This window comes from Eumetopias jubatus, unplaced genomic scaffold (genome assembly GCF_037043125.1).
Source record: "Eumetopias jubatus isolate StellerSeaLion01/CBP00866 unplaced genomic scaffold, mEumJub1_p1.0 scaffold_13, whole genome shotgun sequence".
Classification (NCBI taxonomy): domain Eukaryota; kingdom Metazoa; phylum Chordata; class Mammalia; order Carnivora; family Otariidae; genus Eumetopias; species Eumetopias jubatus.
Window position 1 is genome coordinate 109,177,593 of NW_028274819.1, and position 22,141 is coordinate 109,199,733.

The 22,141-nt window shown below is 38.0% G+C and overlaps 1 protein-coding gene and 1 non-coding gene across 2 annotated transcripts in view; one reads left to right on the top strand and one right to left on the bottom strand.

Moving 5' to 3' along the window:
* The window catches only part of GUCY1A2 (guanylate cyclase 1 soluble subunit alpha 2), a 318,954-nt gene that overhangs the window by 48,207 nt on the left and 248,606 nt on the right, over positions 1–22,141 (top strand). The gene's annotated exons all lie outside the window — the stretch shown is intronic.
* Positions 16,100–16,225, bottom strand: LOC114211469 (small Cajal body-specific RNA 7). The gene has a single exon (XR_003609777.2).

The window sequence follows — 22,141 nt, forward strand, 5'->3', positions numbered from 1 at the left end:
TGGCCTATCCTGTTTTTTTTTCCTGTATGTTGACCAACTCTGGTCTTAGCTTTGAAATGAGAAATGGTAATTTCCCCGAGTGGAGAGAGAAGATGTAGACCTGGAAATACTAGCCCCCTGTGATATAAATAAATTTTACTGTAGCCCTTGTGGGCAGCATGTACACTGTTGGCCACCAATGTTACCACCCAGATCTGGTTGGGGTAGGTCCTTGGGGGAGGAATGGTTGGGGGCTGGAGGGTGGGCTTCACTTACCACACTGAACGTGGGAGTCAGAAGAACCACAGTGGTGAGTCCCAATCATGGACGGTATATGGGTAGAGCGTTACTTGAAGTAAGGGAAGTGTTAGTGACAGATGCAAAAAGAAACGAACAGAGCACTAATAGCAGTCAGCTGAAGAAAAAGCAGATGTGATGTTCGTAAGCAAGGGCGCTGAGGTAATTCCTGACTCCTACACACTGGCCAAGATTGAACATTGTCCAGAGCTAATGAGGAAAGAAAGAGGAAAAGCCAACTCTGAAAGTATCTATTTTTATTTTAACATTTACGAATTTATGCTTTTGTCTTTGCTAGGGAGATGTGTTTTGCATTATTGATTTGAATCCTAATCCCAGAAGTAATTATTTCTACTCCAGAGTCTACAACAGCGGATTCCTCTAGTGGGTACAGTAGGATCATCTGGAGACATTAACTAAAAACAAAAACAAAACCCCAAAAACACAACAAAGAAACCAGCCTGCAGACACTATATGCTCTGTAAACTATATACTCTGTAAATACCAGATACTCTGATTCATCTAGGATGGGGACCAGGAATTTGTATGTTTAAAAGTAAGCACCCCAGAGAGTTCTGGTGTGCGGGCATGTCTTGATCCTTTAATTCCAAGGCTAACCCTGCTCTTGGCAAGTGTGCTTATTGGGACACTTCATTGAATTCGTAGGGAATTTGATACCCAGTTAATTTCTGCTAGCCGAGGTTCTAGAATCTGGGTTTCTCTTTTTGTCTCCTTTCTGAGAGTGGTTGCTGCTTTGTACACCACTCGGTTCTTTTCACTTATTCTGTTTCTCTTCAGGACTTTCAATTCTGGTTCTGAAGCCTAAACAGGAACGGGGGGTTGGGGGGACCCTGCTTCCATTCTCTGTCCTTTGTCTTCCAGATAAAGGTTTAATGCCTCCTGCTAGATGCTCTCTGCTCTAGTTAAGCTTGCTTTCTTTTTTCCCTTTATCTCTTTGCCAGATCTCTTTGATGCTGGGGACTGCTGGCTTCCACTGCCCCATTTTGTATCATACATTGATGATACCATGTTTTTTCCCCCCGATTGTTCTGTCTCTGCCTCAATGGGCATATGAGTTAAGGATCACTTCTCCCTCTCTTCATCCTACATCATGATCTTTGCAAAGACACGTGGTAGGTTGTTCATCCAGTGTCAGATATTGTAGGTTTGGTAAAATGCTGGCTTTAGTAACCTTTTCCTCCCCCATCATACTAGCACCAGAAATCCTAATAATCACCAGAGGACAGAGTTGGCCTAGGGGGAGATGAAGTGGGCAGAAGAGTGAGTTCGCAGCTGCTGTGGGAAGCAGCTTTCATAGAGCAGAGTCACAGTAGGATCTGTACAAAGGAGGCACCAGGAGGGATTTCAGCCCCAGAACAAGCAGAGCAGTGACAAATGATCCTGATTCTTAGGAGTTATTGTGCCGAGTGACTGGTGCCCAGAAACTTTTTTGACTAAAGATACCCCTGATTGCCATCAATTTTCGACTTTTAATTCTGTTGCTCCTGAGTCTGTGTACTTCCTGCAATGTCTGACACCTTTTACTTCTCTGTGTACATCTGGTACTTCACACTGTTCTTCATTTATCTGTTTGTGTGTTTGTGTTCACAACCTCTCTTCATTATTCTGATTCTCGGTCCTACATATTAACCAAAAGGAACAGTGCAAACCCGCCAAGCATTTAAAAATTGGCTTCTCTTAATTTGTCATTATTTTCTGCTTTCGTGTCCTATTTAAGCTTATTGTTTTAGATGGCAAATTAATCAGGAGACTAACTTGTTGCAAATCTATAAAACTTGTTTAAGGTTCTCCATGATCATTGGGATTTGAGCTGGGCTACACTGTATTGTTGTTAAACTACAGGAAAATGTTTACTAATCCAGAGATGTGTATATAACATTGTAGAGAATGTCTGTCTTATGCAAGAGTTTGCAAGTATTTTGTTGCATCGATGTGAATATTTAGGTACCGTTCTAGGTGCTGGTGATCAGGGAGGAAAACAAAGTGGGGAGATAGACTGCAGAAACACACAAATAACAAAGAGAGCACCTTCAGAGTGATATGTGCTGTGAAGAGAAATAAGACCATGGGATGTACAAGAGGGTGGGAAGCGTTTAAATAATTAATATGTTCATAATGATTTTTCATTTAAATAATTATAATGGGATTTCTTTTTTTAAATTTTTTATTGTTATTTTAATCACCATACATTACCTCATTAGTTTTTGATGTAGTGTTCCATGATTTATTGCTTGTGCATAACACCCAGTGCTCCACGCAGAACGTGCCCTCCTCAATACCCATCACCAGGCTAACCCATCCCCCACCCCCTCCCCTCTAGAACCCTCGGTTTGTTTTTCAGAGTATAATGAAATTTCTATGTGACTAGAGTGTTTCAATGGTATTTCTGGATTCAAAGTTTCAGGAATGAACTTTTTTTTTTTTTTTTTTTTTTAATTCTTTGCCCTAAGGTTCAGGAGGTTGATGAAAGTTCAGGTTTCTCCACTAATGTCTCAGTAGCCATCACCTCCAGAAGGAGGCAGTGATGCTGTGTCCTAGTATTTTGGGCAGGAAACGGTCCCAGCGGGTGTCACCATCCTGCAGATCCTTGGTGGGTACTCTCTATGTACCAGGTCTGTGCTGCTTCTAGAGATCAGACTGTGAGTAAGGCAAACGTCATCTCCTCTCGCCTGGCACCTTCCGCTTTAGGAAGCTCATGGCAAGACCAGATGATGTGAGGAATAGAGCTTCTGTGCTTAGTGAGCAGAATGGAAGGCTGCTTGTGTTTGGCTATTGGAAGACAGTCATTCCAGGAGAAGTGAGAACATCACCCCCCAAATAGGCTGAGAAATTTGGGATTCAAAACTCTTCTGTGTGGTAATAGGGAGAACCCCATTAGAAAAAAAAATCATAAATCGGATGCATCCTTAGGCTTTCTCCTACTCATTCTTGTTCTGTCTCTACATGCACATATATACACACTAGAGTGTATCTGTAGACACACATACATAAATTATATGGTGCTTTACTGTTTATAAAAACCTCATGTATATTATTTTATATTTGTTAAACTTTAAACTCTATAGTTGACTAGTATCATTCCATTTTACAGATGAAATCATTAAAGTACACATTGTAAGTGACTTACCCATGATCACTTAGCTGATAAATGATGGAGGTTGGATTTGAATATAGCTTTTGTAACTATAGAAAAAGAAACCTAGTTCTTACCATGTCACATTTTCGTTTCTGAAAAGAGTAATTTTAACACATCTCCTATTTAAAAGAACCATCCCTGTTTCTTAAAAAAAAAAAAATGAAAAACAAAACAAAATCAACATGTGTGCACATGCACGTATTACCATAAACCACTGCATAGTACTCTATATTACTTCGGCCAACTTTTTGAACTAAAAGACTTCTTACAAATAGCCTTTGTTAATGACGATCCTGGCTATAGAGGTATTTTCCTATTGAGAGAGAAAAATAAACAGGGATCTAGAGAGAGCAAGGGTTTTGAATTGCTAAAAATGGAAGGAATCCAGCTTATCCTTCTACCTTAGCACATTTCTTGGTGTGCTTCCTTATTGTCTACACATCTTTCTCTTCACCTGGATTGCGGGTACCTGGTGCTTAGGTGCTGTGTTTAATCCTTTGTAACCACCTCAACAAGCCAGGGGGCCTGGAAGGGTAGGTGTCTGAGAAATGTTGTTTGAAGGACAAAGACTGAGGAACTCTTCCAGAGGAAGGAAAACTAAAGACACAAGACAAATTCAATGAATAATCCTGTGTTGGATCCTATACTAGGAAGTAGCTCTGAAGAACGTCATGGGGACAATAAACAACATCGGAATATAGACTCTGGATTAAATAATACTGTACCAAAGTTAAATTTCCTCATCTTTAAAATTGTACCGTGGTGGGGCGCCTGGATGGCTCAGTCGGTTAAGCGTCTTCCTTCCGCTCAGGTCATGATCCCGGGGGTCCTGGGACCCTGTGTCAGGGTCTCTGCTCAGTGGGGAGCCTGCTTCTCCCTCTGCCTCTGCCCCTCCCCCCCACCCCTGCACATGCTCTCTTGCTCTCTCAAATCTTGAAAAAAATAAAAATAAAATTGGACTGTGGTTATGTACAGGAGCCCCCTTGTTAGGAAATACACACTGAAGTATTTAGGGGGGAAAAGGGTAGGATGTGTGCCATTACTCTAAAATTGTGTGTGTGTGTGTGAGTGGGGTGGGGGGAGAGAATGAGAATAAAAACAGATGGGGTAAATTGTTAACAAATTGGTGAATCTTGGTAAAAGAATACGGGAGTTTTGGGGACTATTCTTGCAGGTTTTCCCTAAGTTTGAAATCATATCAAAATATTTCCGAAAGCTGTTGAATAAAATTATAATTAAGATAGATAAGTCCAAAGGGACTTTCTGTTTCTATTTGGTTGTAGTCCCAATTAAAAAAAAATCCAAACCTAAACTGAAACACATGAATGAGTTAAGAGCTTTTAGTCTGTTTTTATGTTTCAGTGTGTTCTGTTTTTTTCTAACATCAGCCATGAAAGCACCAAATTTTATATGTACAATCAACGTCCAGATTGGAGCGCATCTATGGGGCGTATTTCCTCAAGTTCTGTGGTCTTACTTATTAACCTGATGTCGTGATAAGGACCTTGAAGATGAAATTAGAATAGTTATCTGAACATAATCCCACTCTGTTTATCTAATATTGCAAAGAATTGATAGTAGAATGGGTGATTCATTCCTCTGTCTCCCAGATCATTTTACTGTTTTCCCACATAGAAAAATATTCAAGAATGAGAGCATCCATTTCCAAACAATGAAAACGATAAAACTGCTGACTGCTTGTATTGCTTGTTACGTACTTTCCTGATGCTCTAGTAAATGACATCTATACTAGAACACACTCCTTTCTTCTTGTAATCCTTCTACTCTTAGGACATTTCTGGACTTCCCGAATACTTTCACTGGATTCAAAAGCCTCATCAATCATTGACATCTCTTCTGTAGACTGTGATTTTTTTTGATTGCTTCCCCGACATTTTAAATGCCCAGGGCAAATTATTTTTCACAGTCTGTCATCAGTCGTTAGATGTGCTATGTAAGTGTTTCTATATTTAGCAGCAGTGATTTCTGCTTTTCTCTGTACCAGTGTGGACAGTGAAACAGGATTTCCACCTGAAGCAGGACATCACACTAAGGAGCTGTCGAGAGTTTAAGTTGAGCGAATAGGAGTTTGAAGTGAACTATTTAGAAGGTGGTGGAAAATCCGGTGATGATAACTATCTGTGGTTACGATGACCACGGCCCACTTGTTTTTAAATTCATGACTGGTCAGAGCATCCAGCACATGCTAGATGCTCATTTTCGTTCTTGTTGGTCACACAGAATACTTTTGGAAGACCGTATCCATATTAAATATCTATTTAATTCTTTAAAATCTTAATTGTTGCATAGAAGTGTACTCTTTTTTTTTTTTTAAAGACTTTATTCATTTGACACACAGAGAGAGATCACAAGCAGGGAGAGAGGCAGGCAGAGGGAGAGGGAGAAGCAGACTCCCCGCTGAGCAGGGAGCCCAATGCGGGGCTCGATCCCAGGACCCCGAGATCCTGACCTGAGCCGAAGGCAGCCGCCCAACTGACTGAGCCACCCAGGCACCCTAGAAATGTACTCTTATAAAATGCAGTGAATTTTACTCAAGTGTGAAACTTTTTTACGATCATAAGCAAACCTAGGAGGCAGATGTGTCATTTCACATCTTTTCGAGTCTTCTCAACCATCTACTCCCACCCAACACCCACACACACACATTTTCATATTGTTACATATCTGACAGTCTTGATCCTTAAGAGACACAGGTTTTAATTAAATGATGAGCTGATGGAAGGTGGAAATCCAGGTAACAGTGGTACTCAGAAACCAGTGTCCCTGTGTCCACTTGAGTATGGTGGGCAAATAGGAGGGATCTGTGGGGTACAGTAAGCACAGAAGAGCTGGCCTGCTCTTGGCTTCCTTCTTGTCTTATTTACCCAAGTATTTGGATAGTTCTGGTAAGTGAAATAGGGATGTATTGTAGCAATATGTAGCAAGCTTTACTACATACAGTGTAGGTTCTGTAGACAGCAGAAGTTAAGTTTATTGCTTCACTGTTTGTTTTAAAAGATCTCCCACATTGTGAGATTTGCACTTAGAACAAGGTTGCCATGGCTACAAAGCTTTAAAAAAAATCTATTTGGCGTTTATGGCACCAGGCCAACCACTTCATTGTCAGTGGGATAGAAAAAACAAACTATGTTGACCGTTGACATCCTTCTGGAAGCTGGAAAGGAAATAGCAGTATTCTGGTGAGTCCTGGGAATGGACCCGAGAGAATAGCCAGTATTGGGTTTTTTTTTTCTTCCTTTGATTATGACTTTTTCTACAGTGCACTAAAGAAGTGCTTTGAAAAGAATGTGACATCTTTCACTGACGATAAATTTGAGATCTTACAGCCCTGTAATATCTTTTTCCTGTGAAGTCTTGGATTTGGTTGACCTTTGGATAATGCATTTTTGTTTGCTTTCAAATATTAAGAAAGATTTCTCATATAACATTTTGTTTTATTTAGGAGTTAGGGAGTGGTGGGCAAGTGATAAACATTTATGGGAAAAAGAAGAGCTCTGAATTCAGACTTCTTTGTGTTACGTCTCCTTTGGGTCAAATAGCCCCTCAACTGCTTATTAAGATATCTGTAAGAATAAACTAAGCTTTTGCTGCTCTTTTCTTCCTTCTGCATCTCCTACATCATGTGATTTTTTTCCCTCCCTCCCCTCCCTCCCCTCCCTCAGAAGTGGTGTGTCCTCCTCTGCTCTCTTTTGGTGACCCCGGTGACAGGACATGGGATGGATGAGCAGGGCATGCTCACAAGGCTCTGATGAGACCCGCCTGATTTGGGAAATGATTCTTGCTGGGACATTTTAAGAGACTAGAACAGGACAAGGTTCTTACACTATGTTTGTAGAATCTGCCAGTGCATCTCAGTAGATGTACCATGTTCAACTTCGCCTCTTCATTCCCATCTGCCTCAAATATAATGATTTAGATTTTCACTAAAATCTTCCAGTCTCTGGCCCTCCTTTCCACGAATTTGTGCTTTGTGACTTATTGTGATGATAATAAATGTGGCTTACTGTTTTTTGGTTGATTGGGTGCTTTTATTAGCTATTACTTTATTTTATTTCTCCTTAAATTTTCCTCTTTGGTCCTTCTGCTAATTTCTACATAAAAAAGGATTTAATACATACCTACACAGGCTGTCACTGTTACTACCACCGTCACTTTGGCTTTGGAATGGGACCAATTTAAGAACTTAAAGCCAAAGGCTTATCGGTATCTAGTCCATGTTTTTTGCATTATCTACATTTCTTTATTGATGAGCCCCCTTATATTTCAGTTAAAAATTTAAAGCAACCTAAATATTCATTTATTCATTCATACGTCTATTGGACAATATTTATTGCCCACTGGGCACATTGCGTAGGTTCTGATTTGCTCAGCCAACTATAGTAGAATTCTGTGTAAGTTAATTGTAGACCATTCTGTTCTCTCTTTCTCTTTGGGCCTCTGAAACTTCCTCTTCTGAGTCTTGGGTCAAGACACTAGAATACAGAAAATAGTCTGCCCAATTCCTTAGTATATCTTACTATTAGACTTAGGTGTCCAATATTATAATCTATAAAGCTTTGGTATCAATAGACTGGAACCTTCAGATCTTCTTAGTAATGGCCCACACTTAAGATTTTTGTAAAGAAATAATTCAAAACAAGAAGAGAAAACATTGAAGAATGGCTTGATGGTGTTTACTGAATGCTCTTCATAATGGCAAAATATTGGCAACAACCCGCAGTCTAACTATGAGGAAATGGTCAATTAAAGTATGATAAATCTGCTTCCAAGAACATTATGCAGCTGTTGCAATGAGAGCGATGTGACAAGATTATACTATAGCATGAGGGAATGTTTATGATGTTGTCATAGCTCTGGTTCCCCAAGAAACAGACCCTGATGAAGATTTGCACTCAGGATCCCTTGGGATCAATGACCCAACCAGGCAAACTTCATTAGGTTTCAAGTCCTGAGAATAATACTGTGTGGCTCACAGCTCCACCCTCCAGTCATCCTTCTTTCTAAAGTTAGGTAACATGTGTTTGCACCTTCCACATCTCACCAGACCACTTCCTTGTGAGGCTGTGAAGAAAACAGAGTGTGTGTCGAGGTGGTTGAGCTGGTGTGCATGTGCCGTCACAGCAAAGGTCTCGGCTCAGCTTTTCAGAATCGCCCTCCAGGAGGTAAGGACGCCTTTATTTTAGTATTCCAGTTCACCTCCAAACCAACCGTCTTTGGATGCATGCTGCCCTGGGGAAGGGACAGGACATTGGACCAGGCAGTTTTCTTCTGCTGAAGGCAATTTCCAGAGCAAGACTCAGATGAGAGCTGACTGCTAAAATTACCTCCCGCATCTGCTAGAGAGAAAATATTACATGAGAAGAAAAAAGCCAAAAACAAAGTGCTTTGGTATATATAATGAATCCAGCGGTGTAAAGTACGTGTGGGCATATACAAAAGCCAGAAGGAACGTGGCTACATTACAAGAGTGAAAGAAGTCATAAGAACATAACCCTCTCTCGCCAAATAAGCCATGAATTCAAACAGATTGTAGATTTGCTTACGATAACGGAAGAACTCCGGTGTGTATTGTCTCCTCTTCTCTTGATTTAAGAAGATGACCATTTTTGTTAATTCTTGCAGGGATCAGGTTTTCCCTTGTGTTCTCTTTCTGGAACATGATGAACAGAGCTCAGGGTTCCTGTCAGATTCACGTCAAGATGCTAACACACGTGAACAGTCGCTGTCTTTGAGGTGCTCCTTTCAGCCCTTCCCAGGCTGGCCTCCCCCATGTTGCAGAAGAGGCAATGGTTATGCCTTTAGTCCCTACATGTGCCGTCAGTACCTCCCCCCACCCCAACAGCCCTAAATTGCTTCCCTACCCAGCCTAACATCTTATGTATGCACAATCCAGAGAGCTGAGTATGAAAAATGTGGATGGAGCGGGGCAAATAAATCAAATATGATACTGAAAACCGGGTTGAAGTGTATGCTGTAGTGAGGAGAAACAAATACATCTATTCCCCCAAGTTAGAGTGCACGTTTGCTCAAGACCGCGAGCCCAGTGTAAAGGCATCTCGCATTAGCTCCTCTAATCTGGAGCAGACCTCTTTTATCTGGGGTGCTCGCCTCTTTGTTCGACATCGTAACTTATAATGTCCTTCCAGATCACACCTACTCTCTCTTCTTTCTAATGTACTCTTGCTTTTCCTATCTATTTAAAAGAGTTCTTTGGAGCTGCCTTCAATGCATTTTGAATTCTTTGAAAACAAGTTAGGAAGACAAAGGAGAGCATGTGTGAGCTATTTTCAGATGCTTTAAAGGATTTCTGTGGGGGAGAGCAGAAGATATAATAGAACCAGTGGACTCAAGTTATAGGAATGGATTTTGCGTCTGGGGAAGAAGGAAGGAACTTCGTGATTCCTAGAGATACTATTGGGAGAGCAAGCTTTAGGAGCTCCTCATCACAGGGGGTGTTGAAGTAGAGGAAAGGGGGCTATTTATGAGGACCATTGTATTTGGATGGAGGTTAGACTGGGTACCAGTGCAATTCCAAAGTACTTGGTGACCTCGTGTGTTGATCTTCTGTGAAACAGCGTAGCGAGAAATTCTCTTTTAAATAAACCTAGACATAATCCCATGCTATTATCCTCCAGAAATAAAAAACCATTAGGATTGCTTCTTTGTGAGTGCCGTTAAGTCTGCCATATGTTACTATAAAAGCCATATTTGGATGTATGATGCACTAATTTCTGTCACACTTAAAATCTGATGCTGTTTGGCTAAGGAAACACATATTTTAGCCTTTGGCTAACTATTTATTACCTAATTCATTTGGAACGTTGTAAACATCTTCAGATTCCCGTCAGTTTTATTTCTTTACTACAACACAGCTTTGGTTCCAAAAATATGAATACTTTCTGTACAAATTGGACAGAAACAGAGCTCCCAAGACTGGGTTGGAGCAGTTGAGGAGGGTGAATCACAATTTAGCGATTGTAGAAAGCGTAATAATTAAAGAGGCATTAGCAGTGATTAACAGCTCTGAGTAAGCCCTCTGAGGATCCATCCTGGTGGAGATGGTGTTCTCCTGCTGCCACTATTATGGCCTCTGATTTGAACAGGGCCGGTCATCCTCTACAGATGCCAGAGGCCATGCGTGTGCATCGTAATTCCCTCACCTACCTTCGCAGCCATCAGGTGAAAGACTAGTAGAAGTACAGGTCTGAGAGATGATGGGTAGGTCTCTGCAGGGAGATTCCAAAGCCTGCGAGCCACCGCCATGTTTTTGCAATGCGGCAGACTGCCTTTCAGAAGCAGGGGCCTGGTGTGGGTACAGGGCTGAGGCAGGTGCACATCCGGCTGCTGTGGGGAATGAGCTCGTGTAAAAAGGCCTGCCAACAAGTATTGAAGGGGATGAGAAACAGCAATGGAAAAATTATATATATACAACATAGTAGAATGTATTTATTACGTGTACTATAGAATATATTCATTATATATTTTATATATATGGGTAGTTACAGCTGTATTTATTCGTTTGTTATTTATTCTTTTATCTGTTAATCAAAAAAATCCACTGCAGGCAAGCCAGTGTGTGAGTGATTAGAGTTCCAATAGTGGTCTTTACTTTGCTTCTCTAAAATTCCATGTGAGTTTCTCTTCCAGGAACTTCGCCTAATGTTCTCTTGGTCTGGAATGGTTTTCTTTCTGTCTGTTCCTTCTTGGTTGCCTAGACGACTTTTTTTTATCCTTCAGATGTGTCCCTTTTAAAGGACACTTTCTTTGACCCAGTAGATTTCATTTGGTCCCTGATATAAGCTCTCAAGCACTGTGCCCCTTATTATAACACTATCATCATGTGGTTTCTTTTGGATTATTGCTGGAATATATGTTCAATTTCTGGATTATTCAGTCTTTCATGTAGCTCAGTAAAGGGAAGACCCATGTCTATTCTGGTCACTCTAGTATTCCCGGTACTCAGCACTGAGACTGATCCTGACCAGGTGTTCTCTCTCTCTCTCTCTCTCTCTCTTTTATATAAAGGAATGAATAAATGTTGACTAGGACATAACTCTTGTCTTCACAGAGGCCATGTCTGGCTGAGCGGTGGACAAACAAGCAAGTGTTGTGTGATAAATGCTAGAGGGTAATCACAATGTGCTTGAGAAGCCAAAAAAGCAGAGGCCACTATCTCAGTGTATATGTCAGGGAAAGCATTCTGGAGGAATTTAGGTGTGAGGATCTGCAAGATGAGTCTAAGCAGACAACTAAGTGGGTTAGGAGAACAGAATTCCATTAAAGAAGCAAAACAAAATAGAAAGCACATACAGGAGCCTGTACGTGAGAGAGAGATTGTTGGACATGTTTGGGAAATTCCCAGTGGTTCCTGATGGCTTGTGCAGGGATGTGAGCCGGGCAAATTGGGTGAGATGAGGATGGGCCCAGAGTGAAGGCTGGATCAAACTTTGCTGAGCTTCTATTTTATCCTAAGGGCTGTGGATAATCTCGGGAGGGCTTTATGCAGAGAAATGATATGTAAGATTTATGATTTTGAGGAGTGTATAGAAAATGGATTGCAGAGAGACTAGAAAGCAGACAAGTTAGGAGGCTGTTGAAATAATTCTAGTCTGTGGATCATGGTGGCCTGAACAAAGTGACAGGACAGACAGACAGGCAGGGAAGGTGAGTCATGCACACAAACACATACACGTGGATGTATTTACTAAAATAGAATTGTACTCTATACGTTATTCTGACAGTTTTAATTTAGCTTTGTATCTTACCAACTCAAATATGTCTTTATGTCTTTTTCTGTGTTGGTTTGCCACTTTAAATTAAGGAATACATGTACTCTCCTAGATTTTTTTCTACAGTATTTATTGTTTGGTCTTTTACATCTTAAGCTTCTAACTGATCCTAAAATTTGATTTTCTTTGTGATGTGAGATGGGATTTAATTTTGTTTTCCACATGCCTGGTGTCATTTATTAGGTAAACCATTCTTTCCCCCATTGAATTAAAATGCTATTTGGTACTACATTAAAACTTCTCGTATACACAGATTTACTTCTGAATTCTCTATTCTAATTCAGTCTCTTTGTTTGTTCCTATGGAAACAACAAACATAGCTGGAGACCATTTCATTTATTCTTGTATCTGGTTCCTCCCAGTAGTCTTTCTATTCAAACATTTTGGGGCTATTGTAGGCATTTGTTCTTATATATGAATCTTAAAAAGATTGTACTAGGCAAGAAGCCTTGTTGAGACTATAACAGGAAATGCATTACATTTATTTATTAATTTTGGGAGAATTGATAGTTTTATAATAGAAAGTCTTCCTATTTTAAAATATGGAATATTTTTCTATTTGTTAGGTTTTGTTGGCTGTGTTAAGATTTTATAGTTTTCTTAACATAAGTTCTGTGCCTTTCTCTTGAAATATATGGCTTTACAGTTTTTATTTCTACTTTGAATATTTTCCCATTTCTACTTCTAGATTCTTACTGCTAATACAGAGAAAAGCTATTGATTCTATATTTCATATTATACTTTACTACCATTTTAAAATTCTAGTAGTTTTTTTTTTCTATAAAATGTGTGTTATAAATGTTATAAATGTTTTGAGCACCAGAGTGAGGGAAAGAAAGCAAGTAAGCAAGAAAGAGCCTCCAAATTAGAAGACTTTCTCGATTTTCTGAATGTACAATCTTCTTCATTATCAAAAACATAATTTTACTCTTCTTTCCAGTGTGTCTGCCAATTATTTTACTTGCAGATCTCCTAGGATGCGCCAGAAACTCCAATGTAACATTGAATAATAATGGTGATAGCAAGCACACTGATCTCATCTCTGGTTTTAGTTGAAACATGTTTAGTGTTTTATCCTTTAAAAGAAGCTTTGCTTCTGGTTTTTGGAAAGCAATATCTCTTGAGCAGTTTCTTTATATCCCTATTTTACTCAAAATTTTTTATTAAAACAGTTAAATCTTAGACTTTTCAAAAACTACTGATATAATCATTTTCTCAATTTTATGAATGTGATAATTTTTGCAGATAGATTTTCTGATACTGAACTACCTTTTTGTTTTTTTAAGATTCTTTTTAAAGTCATCTCTACACTCAGTGTGGGGCTCGAGCTCAAGATCCCAGGACCGAGAGTTGTAGGCTCCCCTGGACTAAGCCCACCAGGTGCCCCAGGCCTTTTCATTTCTGATATAAACACTATTGGGTCAGAATGTATTATTCTCTAAGTTTATAGATTCTATTTGCTACTTCTTCAACAAATACTTTTGAGAGAAATTGGTTTTTACCATACTACCTCAAGTTTTGGCATTAAAGTTATGTGGTCTTAGTAAAAATAATTGAGTAGTTTCGATTTTTTTTCTATGGCCTGGAACTATTTAAATAACTCTCTAATAATTTATTTTAAAGACCAGGCAGAACTCAGATTGCCCATTTCTTGGTGAATTTTGGTCATTTATACTTTGCCATAAAAGTATTTAACATTGTATTTATACATTTGATGGCAAAACATTGTGGTTTTTTTTATTCCTCTATTTCTTATTAATACGTAGCTATGTCATCTTTCTCATTCCTAATTTAGTATATTTTTTCTCTTAATTTCAGCTTTTACCTATTCGTTTTTTAAAAGCTCAACACAGTTTTCTTAATTTGGAAGCTTTTTATTTGGTTTTTGCTGAAAACATTGATGATGTATTCTTTTTTTTTTTTTAAGATTTTATTTATCTATTTGACAGAGAGAGACACAGCGAGAGAGGGAACACAAGCAGGGGGAGTGGGAGAGGGAGAAGCAGGCTTCCCGCCGAGCAGGGAGCCCGATGTGGGGCTCGATCCCAGGACCCTGGGACCATGACCTGAGCCCAAGGCAGACGCTTAACCGACTGAGCCACCCAGGTGCCCCCTTCTTTTTTTTTTTCAGTACAGTTTTTTCTGTGCCTCAGGATTTGTATGTAGTAGTCTTTTCATTGATTTCTAGAAGTTATAATTCCAACTTTGATTTTCTCTTTAATTCAAAGGAGTGTATTGCTTAACTTCTAATTAGATATGATTTTTGGTCATCTTTTTGTTTGTAAATATTTATTTTTATTACTATTAGAAAATGTGATCTGCAAAATCTTAAAAATATCTTACGGGAATTTTCTGGCCCAGTATTTGAGGAATTTTTATAATTCTTCCTATGCATACAAACACATATATGCAAGTACATAGATATATACATTATGTACGTACACATATGTGTTTGAATTTTGCTTATTATTAAATTTTAATTTCATTTTTTCTCTGACTTTTTTGTTTTTGCTTTTTATTGTTAATATGTATTAAATTAATCATTGAGTTTGTTTTTTTTAATCTTTGATCTTTTTGGTTCTGAAAAAGGCACATTCAGGTTTTCCAGTATACTTTTATTTTTATTAAGTTTATTGTTGTATATATTTTTAGCTAATGTCTTTATGATTTTGCTTTTTAGTCTCTTAGATCCATATGATCCTGAGAGACGTGTATTAAAGTTTCCCAAAATAATTGTATAGAGTTCTTTTATTCTTAATTCTTTAAATATATAAGAGCTTTACTGAAATATAATTCACATACCTTACAATTCACCCATTTAATGTGTATGCTTCAGGGTTTTTAGTGTGGTCATAAAGTTGTACAATCATCACTAAAGCAATTTTAGAACACATTTATCACTCTGTAAAAAAAATGTATACATTAGCAATCAATTCTTAGTTGTTTTTGCTTTGTATATTTAGCTGCAATGTTGATTGGTTTATGCAGGTTTGTGTCTCTGAGGTCTTTATAAATTGTCAGTTGTTATATAATGTTTCTCTTTATCCTGATTCACATTTTTAACTTTAATTCTACCTTGTTTGATATTAATATTGCTCCTTCCTTCTAGTTTCTTGGAATTCTTTGCCTACTGTCCACCTTTTGTTTTTTAAATCGCTTCTTCTAAGTGTGAGTCTTATGGGAGAAGTGAGAGTTCCTGCCACTGGATGGGAGGATTTGTTTACCTTTACGGAAATACATAATTTACTTGATTTTCTTTCTTCCATCTTGATTTTTGATTATTTATTTTGCATCTTTTTCCTTATTTTTTTCTCCTGTATTGATCAAGTTGAATTAGCATATGTATATATATTTTTACCGTCATAATTTGAAAGCTCTACTCTGCTTTCCCGTTATTGGTTATCTTCCTTTTGCTGTTATTCGGATTAGACCCACCTGTTTTCCCGAGATGGTTTAGTTCCAGATTATGGATAAGATGCACCTCACAGGAGTCAACAGTTTCTCTTTCCCTCTGTTTCATTAATTTTTATTTAATGAATTTAATGAATTTATTTAATATATCAGTCAATCCTGACTGCAACTTGTGCCTTTCCATCTGTGGACTCAGGATTTTCTATAGTTCAGAGGGAAATTATCTCTATTTTTTGCTTTAGTTACATTTCTTCCTCCATTGGTTTCTCTTTCTCATTCTAGACCACACTGTGTTTAGAGGTTGTACTTTTCAAGAGTTGTCCTACTAAATAAATCTGTTTGCAGTCAACAGAGGGATCACAGACAAATATATATAATACAAGGGAATATCTGCTATTTTATATATGCTTTGCTATTTGAAAGGAAAGAGTAGCAACTAATAATACTGGAGTGTAATTTTATGATGCTCTGCTTTTTTAAAAAACACTTAGATTAATTACGTAACTTACATATTAAAAATTTCCAATCATACAACATTCAACCCCCAATTATCTCTATTTCATCATTTCTGTATGATGTTCTACTTTTTAGATGTAGTTTCTGGGTGAAAAACATATTCCAGACTTTTCAGTTTGGCTTCATCTCCATTGTGCCATGTTTCTCACTATTAAAATTTATATGCTATGCATATTTTAAAGCAGATCTTAGCATATTCTCAAAAGTAAAAACTTGAGACTTAACCATCATAAATATTTTTGTTCCTAAAGCACTTAATATGCTTCTGATAATACCTATTTCTTTGGGTATTCAAGAATTAATGTTAAATCTGTTAGAGGGTCCCCCATTGTTATTCTTAGCAAATTCTTTGATAGCTCAAAGATATTAAAACCCTGTTTTTTAAAGAATCTGAATATATGTCCTGTTTTCTTTAAGTATGTCATAAAATTTAAAACTATTAACTAATTTTAGTTCACCTATACTTAAAGATGAATATGTGACATAAGTTGTGTTCTGTTTTGGAGGGTCACAGAGATGCCACAAAGTCAGTAAAAGGAGAACGACATGCCTCTAAAATAGTAGAAAAGCATTGTTTAACTCTTCATAGATTAAGACCAAAATTGATAGGGGCCATTCTCTGCATTATTATCCTAACACTTCTACTTACTTAACTAGAGAATACTCTGAAGGTACAAAAAAGCTACACTCCCAACAGAGATTCAAATGAAACTGTATTGATAGATCAGATTGAAAACAGTTTTCTTTAAAATTAGTATTCAGGCAGTGGCATTTTTTAAGAGCCGTTCTCCTTTGTTATTATTTAGGCCTATGTGTAGAATATTTACCGTTAAATCTCCTCTGGGTGGCCGAGACCAACTTCAGTCATTTCGTTATAGGTTAGCTTGACACTAGAATAATAGTTTTATAGAAGTGTCATCAAACTAGCTGACAAAAACCTTAGGGACTTGCTAGATAAAAGAACTGTTTCTGGACAAATACTATATACTATCACTTATGTATGTAGAATCTAAAAAGGCCAAAGTCATAGAACGGTGGTCACCAGGGATTGGGAGGTAGAGGAATTGGGGAGATGTTAGTCAGAGGGTACGAACTTCCAGTTAGAAGATGAATAAGTTTTGGGGATTGATTGTACAACTTTGTGATTACTGTTGACAATAATGTATTATATACTTGAATGTTGTTAAGAGAGTAGATCTTAAATGTTCTCACTACAAAAAAATGAGAACTATGTGATATAATGAAGGTGTTAGCTAACACAACAAGGGCAATCATTTTGCAATCTATAAATGTATCAAAAGAACACTCTGTGTACCTTAGAGTTATACAGTGTTATGTGTCAGTTATAGCTGAGTAAAGCTGAAAAAAAATGTTTCTCTGAAAAGATAACTATCTCCTTAATATATATTGAAATCTCTTTACAGTTCAGACTTGAGATAGAGTTGTGCTTCAGTTACATTATTTAGATATTGGGTTGAAGAAGCCTAATTAATTAAAAAATAATTGTAGGGTGTCCACAGCTCACAGAAGTGTGTGGCTGGCAGGTTTTCCGCTCCTCAGTTGAACTTTATGCCACTTAAGGATACATCTGTTGCTTTGGTGTTTTTTCTGTGTTAATGGAGACCAGTGTCCTCGTTGGGTGATAAGGATGGTCTCTGGACCTAAAAACCCTCTTTTATTGATAGATCTTCCCTTAAAGGATCCAGGACCCTCGTCTGTGCTGTATCTTTGGTGGCTTCTCTCTCTATTTACTTGGTTCTCAATGAAGACAATTTTTTCTTTTCCAAGTCTAGAGGTCAGATTTATAACAGTTTTACAGAGTAAGTAATTTTAGCATCCCAATACTAATATCAATTCACCTGAAAACTATTTCCTTACCTGCCACACACTCCTTAACCCCTTACACCCAGTATTCCACCCTTTCCCCTCCGCTGAAATTGCTGTCAAAGTTCCCCAAAGTGCTGACCGACCCAATTTACAGTTTTCTGTCCTTACCTTACTTGACATTGCTCTGGCATTTGGCAACTGTTGACTGCTCCTTGTAACTCCTTTCTGTTGACTTCAGTGATGTGTTAATTCATTCAACATCTAGCTAATATTTATTGAGCACCTACTAAATATCACGCGGAGTGCTAGGCATTGATCATATAATGTTGAGCAAGACATGCATTTCCCACCCCCCACCCAGATAGTTTTCTCTTTTGATACTGTGCTTATTTCAAAGATGTAGTATTAGACATGCTTCACCTTGAGATCTACCTTTGCTACCTACGGTTCTGTGAGCTTGGGCAAATTTCTTAACATTTTTCACTTGTAAAATGAGGACAATTAAAAATACCTACCTGATAAGAATTTTTTTAAAAATTTTTTATTGTTATGTTAATCACCATATATTACATCATTAGTTTTTGATGTGGTGTTCCATGATTCATTGTTTGTTCATAACACCCAGTGCTCCATGCAGAACGTGCCCTCTTTAATACCCATCACCAGGCCTGATAAGACTTTTTTAAAGTGTGAAGTGATCTATGAAAATGTTCAGCACATTGCTTAACACTCTTCTCCCTGGGACTTCTCTAACTCAGGCCATATAATCTTTAAGACGTTATAGTGTCTCTCTGGCTGGTGTCTTTGACTCTGGTCTTGGCACCCCTAAGTCCAGCCTCTACATTGCTCATTAGTTAACAGCTCACCCCCTCACTCCTGTTCCCCAGATATGTCCACTTACTCTTTGCCCTTCCCTGATCACGCCGGGCTCTTCCATTTCTCTGGCTCATCTGTATTCCATTAGGGTCCCTTCATTAATGTGATTGTTCCTTCATTGTTGGGTTTTCGAACACCCACTTTTTCAAGTCTCTGTTCAGACATTATCTCTCTGAGGAGAGAGTCAGACATTCTTTTCTGCGTACCTTCATAGGTATTCCCATGTGCCTCTGTTACAGCCCAATCCCACTGTGATTTAATTATCTGTAGAGTCTCATATCAGAAAAGAATGTGTCTAGTTGTCTAGGTATCCTTAAATGTGGCACAAGTGTAGCTTTAAAAGCTTGATTATATTTATCAAACAAATACTTAGAGGAAAGCTTAGTTTCTGTGAATGAAATCTTAGTGTCTTTGTTGCCAGGCATTATGCTATTGATGGGTATGCAGACATAAAGGGGATAATGTCCTTGTCCTTAAGAAGTGCACAATGTGAAGTCAGAGAGCAGATGGGGGACAAAAGATTCATATCATCGATGAATAGATTATTTTCAGCTAAAGGACTTCACGTTTAGGCTATTCATTTTTCTCAAGAGGTGCATTAACAGTAATTTAAAATTCTGACTTCTAACTTACTTGTTAATGAAAGCAGATTTTTTATAAGTTTTGCCCCTAGAGGAATGTATTCTTATAGACCCAAATGTCAAGCTGTCATAGTGTTTTCTGTTATGAGAAGATGAGCATTGTCTATATGTTTTAAGTGATTTACTCTAAGTAGGGGGTTTGCATCAATCATAGGTACAGCCTTGGAAGTGAGAATGGCACCAATTGAGCTGAAATACTTTCTCTGTGCTTCCTAAATTTTGAGACAAGGTTTAAAATGTAACTCTTGGCTATTGATTTATAGCATATTTGCAACAGTTACAGTGATCTTTTGCTAGTTTTCCATGTTTCCAGCTGGAAGAAATTTTTTCTTCTTTTATGATCTTGTACATTTTCATAACTGTGAGAACAAAAATCTTTATTAATCAAGGATTGTGATTTTATAGAATTGCCATGTATAGGATTTGAGTGTAATGTTCAAAACATTTCAGCTTTTCTTTATTGATACAAGTTACTCTAGCATCCTCGCAGGTCTTGGTGTCATCATTGCAGAATTAACAACCCTGTACCAAAGTGCTTTGTAAGACGGTGGGGGTTTCTAGCTGATGGAATGCTGTACTCAGTAGCTTTTAGTTTGTGCCTCTGGTGAATTTACTTGTTATTTTCTGGATGATTTGGGGGGGATTCTGGCGTTGGAAATAGAGCATAAGCTTACCGCATTATGTTCATGTCTATGTTCTTTGATAACTCTGAGGGCATTTTCAGTGTTAGGAAAAAAGCAAGTTAGAAAAAATACTCTTTTCCTTTTCTGTGCATAAAGACCCTGAATCCTTTTAAAATAGAACTCTTCAAAGGATAGAAGCCATCCGTAAAATATTTTTAATGGCACATGGGATTCTGCAGTTCAGCAAGTATAGTCAGCTTATAGGAATTTTTATTTACTTGGAATTTAGTTTTAATTAGACTTTTGTAATGAAAAAACTTAATAGCAACCAAGAACATTGTTTTTGAAGGGATATCCATTTAATTTGTATTAGGACTTTTTAGTTAGGTAATGATGATGATACAGTGATTTGGCATAGGAAGATGTTTTTGTGAAGGAATTTTCAGACAGATAGTCATCAAACCAAGAGAGTATGGTTTTAGAAACCAGAGAGAAGGGAGATTTAGGAGGATGAGATGATCAGTAGAGTCAAATTAAAAGAAAAACAGCAAACAAGGTTAACTAAGGTAGGGATTGAGCAGTAAGTATTGGCTGAAGCATTTGCAAAAGTAGTTTCAACGGAGCAGTTGGAACAGAAGCCAAATTACAGTGAGTGTCCTCCACCTTGCTTTTTTCCTTCCACACTGGAGAACTGGACAGATGAATGCTATTATTCTCCATTTGGGCTGACATTATTGTTAGTGAATGCAGCACATGCTGAAGGGCAGGCTCGTACCATGACCACGTAAGATGCGCAGTCATGTTTTTAATCTCGATAGGGGACTGTCTCAGCTTGACTTGCACGTCAGATCTATGAAACCAAAATTAATGTGAAATTCTTCTTAATTAAAGGACTCTTTCTCACTTGGATTTTTACTGCTTTTTGTTTCATTGCTTTTAAGAACTTTTTTTGTCAAACATTTCTTCATTTGGCTATCACAGTGTTTATACTCTGTAGTACTCTCTCAAAAAATATTTGATGTGTTTTGACTGTGTTTTCCAAATGGTGGTGTTGACTGTTCTATTCCTGCATTTCTGCCTGGAGAGAACCCTTAGGGAATGATAAAGGTAGGAACAGCAAACCGAGCTGTAGACAACCCAGACTGCTTTGTACTTGAACAGGACGCTAGCAAGGTGACCTCTGTCTTTTCCCAATCCTGCCTTACCTTCAGGAACTCCCTGTAAGATTCAGGAGATGAGGCAAGAAATTATGAACATGCAAACTTACATGTATTGATTTCAGCCAAAGTCAAAGGAGAAACAGTAGAATGACTCCATATGGAAGATTCCTTTAGCACACACACTCAACTCTCCTGTATGCATTGTACTCTTCCTCTTTGGACCATAAATTCCCTCTGTATTTCTTCTCAGATCATCCTTAAGGGTTGATCTAACTAGATCACATGTGACTGGTTCTAATTTCTACATCATGCATTGTGTGTGTGTGTGTATGTATGTATGTATGTATGTATGTATTTTTTGTTATAATTCCATTGCTGTAACATAGAGTTCCCTTGGCCATGGCATGTGGAAGTATGAACTGAGGATACAAAGGCTTTTAACTCTTTCTAGTGAGATTCCTACTCCACGCTTGGCTACTCTCATTTTTTGCGGGTGAAAGAATGCAACTCAGCCCACAGTTCTGCCATTTTTAGTTCCTTGTTTGTCTCTCTCTTACTGGGGTCTAACTTAATTATTTCTGTTGACACTAGATAAACTGATGTCTTTCCCGACTCAGGTACCATAAATTCCCTCTCTGGACGATATTTCCTACTTAACAAATGAATTTTGATAAGATAGGAATAGTGGATGGGTGCAATAGAGACACAACATTATAAGTTGCTTCTAAAAAGTTCCTCTAACGAAGAGGGAAATCATCAAGATGATCTTATTTGTGCTGATTACAGCAAATGCAGTAGGGTATTGAAAAGAAAAGTGAGCAGCTAGATTAGCAACATTTGGAAA